Source organism: Dermacentor silvarum, chromosome 4, assembly GCF_013339745.2.
Source record: "Dermacentor silvarum isolate Dsil-2018 chromosome 4, BIME_Dsil_1.4, whole genome shotgun sequence".
Lineage (NCBI taxonomy): Eukaryota > Metazoa > Arthropoda > Arachnida > Ixodida > Ixodidae > Dermacentor > Dermacentor silvarum.
Genome location: NC_051157.2, coordinates 202,623,897 through 202,631,659, shown reverse-complemented (window position 1 = coordinate 202,631,659; position 7,763 = coordinate 202,623,897).

The window sequence follows — 7,763 nt, the reverse complement described above, 5'->3', positions numbered from 1 at the left end:
GGCGCTGCCCCCTGACGCGCCACTTCGGCAAAGCTATTCTTCGGCAGGTAGGAAACCCGCCTTGGTGCTTCTCTGAATGATATGTTCTCTTTGACTTTGATCGTTACGATCTCCTTCTCCTTCTTCCAAGATGGACAGGACCGCGAGTACGCGGCGTGCTCCCCATCACAGTTTACACAGTGTGGCGCGTTCTCACAAGATTCAGACGGATGTTCATCAGCACATTTGGCACAGGTTATTCGGCCTCGGCAGTTCTGAGAACTGTGGCCAAACCTCTGGCATTTGAAGCAGCGGAGGGGATTCGGGATATAGGGCCTGACTCGGATCTTTACATAGCCTGTCTCGATAATCTCGGGAAGCACACTTGAGCCGAATGTTAGGATTAGATGCTTTGTTTGAATCTCTTTACCATCACGTCTCATCTTAATTCGTTTCACATTGATGACATTCTGGTCACTCCATCCCTCCAAAAGTTCAGTCTCAGTAAGCTCCATTAGATCATCATCGGAGATGACACCACGAATGGTGTTCATAGAATGGTGGGGGGTGACACTCACAGGAATGGCCCCGAAAGACACAAGTTTAGGTAGCTTTTCATATTGCATTTTATCGCGGAGTTCAAGAAGTAGATCCCCGCTTGCCAACTTGGAGACTTTGTAACCTGGGCCAAAAGTTTCAATCAGTGATTTCGCAACCAGGAAAGGTGAGATGATTCTTGCTGACTTTTCAGTTTTCTCTGAGTGTATCACGTGAAATCGTGGAAAGTTATCTACTTGGTGGCCAAAAAACTTGAAAACTTCTTCGGTGCGCCCTCGTTTATGAGGGCGATCAAGGAGTGGAGGAAATGACGAAAAAGCCATAAAGGTAACACTGATTTCGGCAGCTATGCCAGCCACCCACCACCGAGCCCAACAAGGGGACGCTACGAGACCCGAAGGAGACGCAGATGCCAGCTGTACATAGCCACTATAACCTAATATAATAGACCCAAGGTTGGATAAATTACACCAGGTTAACCCTTGCTGCCTGGAAAATTGGAAGTAAAAGGAAGTGAAAAGAAGACAGGAGAGATGCAAAGAGAGACAGAAAGGCGAAGGTTCGAGAGAGAGAGAGATACAGGAAAAGGCAACTACCGATTTCCCCCGGGTGGGTCAGTCCGGGGGTGCCGTCTACGTGAAGCCGAGGCCAAAGAGGTGTGTTGCCTCCGCCGGGGGGCCATAAAGGTCCAAACTCCCGGCTTCGGCTCAACCTCCAGGATCCCCTTTTCCCCGGACACGGCTAAGCCGCGCACGGTTAGACGCGGGAGGGTCCAACCCCCATGTGCTCGGGTCCGTGGTGTCGCAACACACCAAACGCCTGCTGACGCAGACGCCCCTGCGGGGGACACGCATGTCATGACCTATCATTTATGTCCATCATATACTGTTGTCATAGTATGCCAATTTTGGTACATACCAAATTAATGAAACGACCATTAGAGCACAAAGACGTAGGCGGCTTGATAGATAGATAGATACTGTGAAAGTAGCAAATGTTCACCAAGAAATGCTCGCATTTAAAAAAAACTAAAGTAGCGCCAACTGCGTCCCTTCGCCTGTGCCTCCTCTCCTGGCAGCTGCTGCGCGATGTGGTGGCTCTGTGGTGGATCCGGACACCACTCTACGGTGTCCACAAGGAAACTACGAAAGCGAGAGCCGCGAGCACGACCGGGCGCGTCCGGGCTCGACTGGCGCGCGTTTGCTAGCGCGAGAGCTGCGTCTCCGGCGCCCATGGTACCACTAGCACAGCAGGCCAGCATACCGAAACGCGCAGAGCCACCGTGCAAACAGATTCAGATGCGGTCAACAAAACCATAGTCGCTTAATATGAGGAGGAGGAGGAGGAGGAGGAGAGAAAGATAAGGCAGGGATGTTAACCAGAAATGCGTCTGGTTGGCTACCTTACTCTGGGGGGACGGGAAAGAGGGAATAGAAAGATCAGATAGAGAGAGGAGGGGGAGTGGGGGAGGAAGGACACGGTGAGTTCGCGCACGCACGCAGAGGGCCTGAGCAATTCAAAGGCGTTCACATAGGCCAGTCGTCCTCAAGTAAGACAACAGTGCCTTCACAGCTTTGTGGGCTGACGAGCGAAGGGAACGGTCTTCAAGGAGCACCTGCACGGACAACGGTCGATCGTCAAGTCGTCGCAATGCGTTCGATAAAGTTTGTCTTTCCGACTGAAATCGAACGCAGTGACACAATAAATGTTCTATGTTCTCTTCGCTGCCGCAGTCGTCGCACGTGGCACTTGCGGTCATTCCAATCAAAGCACAGTACGCCTTCGTGAAAGCCACTCCCAACCACAGCCGGTATAGAAGCGATGCCTCACGTCGGTGAATCCCGGGTGGAGGTCAGAGTTGGAGCGAAGGGTTCAGTTCGTGTAGCCTCGTGCGCCTTATATTTGATGATGATGTGTATTGTTTTATGGCGCAAGGACCAGTTATGGCCAAAGAGCGCCATGCCAGTGTTTGCGAGTGTGCAGTGGAGCGATGAATTCCGAGAAGTAGATGAAGCGTGGCTGTAAAGAGGCCTAAAAATAATCGCTGTAAAGTGCGTAAAATATACATGTACGAAAATCATGGCAATGACTAATCAGTTGTACTATGAAATGAAAAATGCATGAAGAAAGAATGACACGACACTAAAATATTTAATATGCAGTAATTGGCAAGAAGCACTACTGCCTATACAGAGCCCTTGAGCCACAAGGGCCTGGAGGCATGTGCTATAAAAACTACCATCACAGCGGCATCCTCTGGAGAGAGGATGCGCTACGAACTCATTGGGCTAATAACATGCACGACCACATCGATCAAAAAATCGACGACTGCTTTGGTGCTAAAAAGCGGTTCTTCACCAAGAAACATGATGGGATGAAGAGGGACATGATACCGATACGCTTCAGGAAAATATTTCTTTCTCTCTGTTTCGGCTTCCCGACACTCCACGAGAGCGTGGAGGACGGTTAGCCTCTCACCACATCTACCACAGGTTGGTTGTTCATCACCAGTAAGCAAAAAATTGTGGGTGCCATATGTATGTCCTATTCTTAGACGACGGAACAGGACATCAGTTCGTCGTGTTTTCGTTACGGGGGGCCAAAAGCCTAACTGTGGTTTTATCAAGTGAAGCTTATTATTTCTTTCCGCATCCCACAAGCGTTGCCAGTGGCTTCGCAGTTTCTTTCGCAGGAAAGGCTTCAAATCTGTTGCGGGAACAGCAGCTGTAAGGAGACGTAACGCCTGAGATGTAACTGATGTGGCCATTTGGTCTGCTCGAACATTACCCTCAATGCCTCTGTGGCCCCGGCACCCAGCATATAATCACATGCTGGTTAGAGATATACGCTTTACACAGAATGGAATAGAGCTCATTAAGTACAGGGTTTTTCTGTTTACAGAGTGATTGCAATGCTTTCACAACACTTTTCTTCGAGTCTGTAAATAGGATAGTCTTTTTAAGTTTTGATCTCATTATATACTTTACAGCCGATAATGGTGCATAGGCCTCAGCCGTAAAGATACTTGTCTCCGGGTGCAGTACACCGGATTCCGAAAAGGATGGGCCGATGGCTGCATAAGATACCCCGGCATGTGACTTGGAAGCGTCTGTGTAAAACTATGTACACTAGTACTTGGACTGGAGTTCTAAGAAATGCATTTTAATGTGTGCCTCTGGCGCGTGTTTCGCAACTTCTATAAATGATATGTCACAATTTATGAGCTGCCACTGCCACGGAGGTAACAGTTCCGCTGGAGCCATAGGGGACTGTTTAAGAATCGGAACATCCATTTCCTCACTAAGGTTTCTTACACGCAATGAGAACGGCTTTCTCGCTGCAGGTCGGTTATGGAAGAGTGTGGCAGCGCTCACATCGTTTATTCTTGAATAAGAAGGGTGTTCAGTGTTCGCTTGTACTTACAGAAAATATGTAAGACTGCTGTATGACCGCTGCAAATGAAGTGACCACTTATTCGACTCTACGTAGAGGCTCTGGATTGGACTTGTCCTGAAAGCACCAGTCGCGAGACGGATGCGCAAGTGGTGAACGGTGTCTAGGATTTTTAATGCACTTGGCGTAGCGGAATTATAAATTATATACCCGTAATCAAGACGTGAGAGGACAAGACTGTTATACAAGTTTAAGAGACACTTTCGATCACTGCCCCATGTTGTGCGCGATAGAAGCTTTAAGAGGTTCATTGTCTTCAGGCACTTTGTCCTCAAGTACTTAAGATGAGGAATAAATGTAAGCTTCGAATCTAAAACAATGCCTAGAAAGTTATGCTCGCTGCTCACAGAGAGCGCATCTCCTTTGATTGCAATACTTGGGACTGGCGTTACGCCTCTCTTGTTAGTAAAGAGTACGCAAGTGCTCTTCTGGGGATTCACCTTAAAACCATTTTCATCTGCCCATTTGGACAATTTGTTTATTACAAGCTGCACTTGTCGTTCGCAGATGGCAATATTGCATGACTTGAAGGCTATCTGCACATCGTCGACATAAACAGAATAAAACATAGTGCGTGGGATGACTGTGTGCAGGGAACTCATTTTTACGATAAATAGTGTGCAACTAAGCACGCCCCCTTGTGGCACACCAGTCTCTTGGGCGAATGACTTAGAAAGAGCGTTACCCACTCTTACGCGGAATGTGCGATTCGATAGGTAACTTTCGATTGTGTTTAACATGTTGCCACGGACACCCATCGCCGAAAGATCTCGGATAATTCCGTAGCGCCATGTCGTATCGTAAGCCTTTTCTAGGTCCAGAAATACTGAGAGACAAAACTGCTTATGTGTATAAAAGCCTCTCTAATATAAGAGTCAATGCCAACAAGGTGGTCTGTTGTGGACATACCTTCTCTGAAACCGCATTGTAAGGGATCGAGTATTTTGTTGCTTTCAAGAAAATGGATGAGGCGCCGGTTAATCATTTTTTCGAAGAGCTTGCACATACAACTTGTCAGAGCTATAGGCCTATGGCTACTGGCCGAAGAAGGTTCCTTGCCATCTTTGAGAATAGGAATTACGATTGCTTCTTTCCATGCAGTCGGAATGTAGCCGGCAGAGAACATGGTGGTAAAGAGTGACAGTAGTGTTTTGTGGGTTTCAGGGTGTAGGTGTTTTATCATTTCATATAGTATTCTGTCACTTCCTGGGGCAGAATCGTTACTACAATTCAGTGAAGCCTGAAACTCCGCCGTGCTAAATGGGCGATTGTATGCTGCATTGACTGTATCCTTCCTAGCCAGAGGCTGTCGCTCTGCTTGTCGCTGGTATTTCACAAATGTGTCTGTGTAATGGGATGTACTGGATATATGCTCGAAATGTGCTCCTAGACAATCAGCCTGGTCCTCAAGAGTGTCTCCTTGTGTGTTTACTAAAGGTAAATGATGAGCTTCGCGGCCTTTTATTTTGTTTACCCTGTTCCAGGCTTTGCGTTCGTCTGTATAAGAGTTGATGCTGGATATGTATTTTCCCCAACTTTCCCGTTTAGCGCGGCGGCGTGTTCTTCTACCTTGTGACTTAATCGCCTTGAAGTTAACTAGGTTTTCTGCAGTCGGGGAGATACGAAGGAGATTCCAGGCCTTGTTTGCTTTTTCCAGGCTTCCCTACACTCCTCATTCCACCATGGAATACGTCGTTTCGAAGGCGACCCATTTGTTTGGGGTATATATACTGATCCAGCATCAATAATGAACGCTGTAAAGTATGCTACTGCAGCGTCAATATCAAGTGAACGGACATCGTCCCAGGGCAAATGTGTTTCTTCACGAAACCGCGTTCAGTCAGCTGAGTCGACTTTCCATCGAGGAACGTGTGTAGAGCACTCAGATTGTTTTGTAAGGTTTAGTACGATGGGGAAGTGATGACTTCCATAAGGGTTATTAATCACATCCCACTTCAGATATGGCACAATTGTACTAGACGCGATGCTTAACTCTATGGAAGAAAATGTTTTGTCTGTGGGGCTGTAGAATGTTGATTCTTTTTTGTTATGCAGGCAGGCACTTGAAGAGAGTAGAAAGTTTTCTATTAGTCATCCTCTTGCATCACAGCGAGAGTCGCCCCACAGTGTACTATGTGCGTTTAGATCACCAACGACTATGTAAGGATGATGGAGTTCATCAATAAAGCTTTGAAATGTTGTTCTAGAGAGTTGATAACTTGGGGGGATGTATATAGACGCGATGGTGACTAGTTTATTGAATAGCACTGCTTCGATAGCAACTGCTTCAAGAGGAGTTTGGAGTTGCAGTTTCCGACATGTAACGCCTCTGTCGCCAATTATAGCTACACCGCCTGACGATGTAGCAGCATCGTCCCGGTCTTTCCGGAAAATGGCGTATTGCTGAAGAATGTTTGTGTAGGTTTAAGATGTGTCTCCTGAACACACAGCACCTTTGGATTGTATTTGTGTAAAAGTTCTTTAATGTCATCGAGGTTATGAATTAGGCCTCTCACGTTCCAGTGTAATATTTGTGTATCCATTTTGTTTGTGTTTTGGGCTGTGTGCCAAGAGGCTAGTCTAGTTGGATTACGGAGCCTTTCCAGGCCCCGTAATCCGGGGTTTGTCTTTCTTGGAGCGGTCGCGAGAATCGCGTCGCTCCGGAGGCGCTGGATGCGCCGCCTGGCTTGGGGTTGTGTCCATCGACTCCAAGGAGCCGCTGGACTTCCGCTCAAGCGAGCGGGGTGTTTTCAGGGTGGGCCTTGCTAAAGGCCTTGCCTCGGAAAGCAGGGCCTTGGAGGCCACCAACCCAGAGGTCGATGGGCCCTCCTTCAGAGACGGCGCAGCAGCGCTGGCTGCTGTCGCCTGGGGGGCTGGTGGCACAGCCGTGGTCACTCTCTTTGTGGACCGGGCCGGTGCCGGAGTCTGCTGCAGCGTTGCCCCCTTTCGCGCTGCACCAGCATACCCTGCGGTATGCAGGAAGGAAATGCGTTTCCGCGCTTCTTGAAATGAGATGTTATCTTTCACTTTCAATGTAATTATATCTTTTTCCTTCTTCCACGTAGGGCGTGATCGGGAATATGAGGCATGCTCACCGTCGCAGTTTGCGCAGTGGAGCATGTCAGTGCAGTTGTCGGAAGCGTGTTATTGTTTGCCACATTTTGCACAAGTAGGCCGGCCGCGGCAGCTTTGCGAGTCGTGGCCAAATATCTGACATTTGAAACATCTGCGTGGATTTGGAATGTAGGGTCTTACTCGTGTATTTGTGCAACCAGTTTCGAGAGAGTCCGGCAGTACACTCGTCGCAAAGGTGAGAATGAGATGCTTTGTACGAATTTCTTTGTTGTCACGTTTGATCATTATTCTTTGCACTTTGATAACATCCTGTTCCTTCCATCCTTCAACTAGTTCTTCTTCGCTCAGATTCATGAGATCATCATGGGATACCACATCTCTGGATGTGTTCATTGAGCGATGTGGGGTTACCGTGATTTCAACGTCACCAAAAGCAAGGATCTTTGAAATCTTTTCATGTTGTAGTTTGTCGCGTACTTCAAGCAGTAGGTCGCCGCTAGCCATTTTAGTGATTTTGTATCCGGGACCCAGCACGTCTGTGAGAACTTTTGCAACGGTGAAAGGTGAAAGGGTTCTAACTGTCTTTTCGGCGCATTTGCTATGTATGACATGGTAGCGTGGGAAGGATTCCTTGCGTTGGAAAAAAAATTGAGTTTCTTCGGTGCGCCCTCTTTTCGAAAGAGGGCGATCAGGCAGTT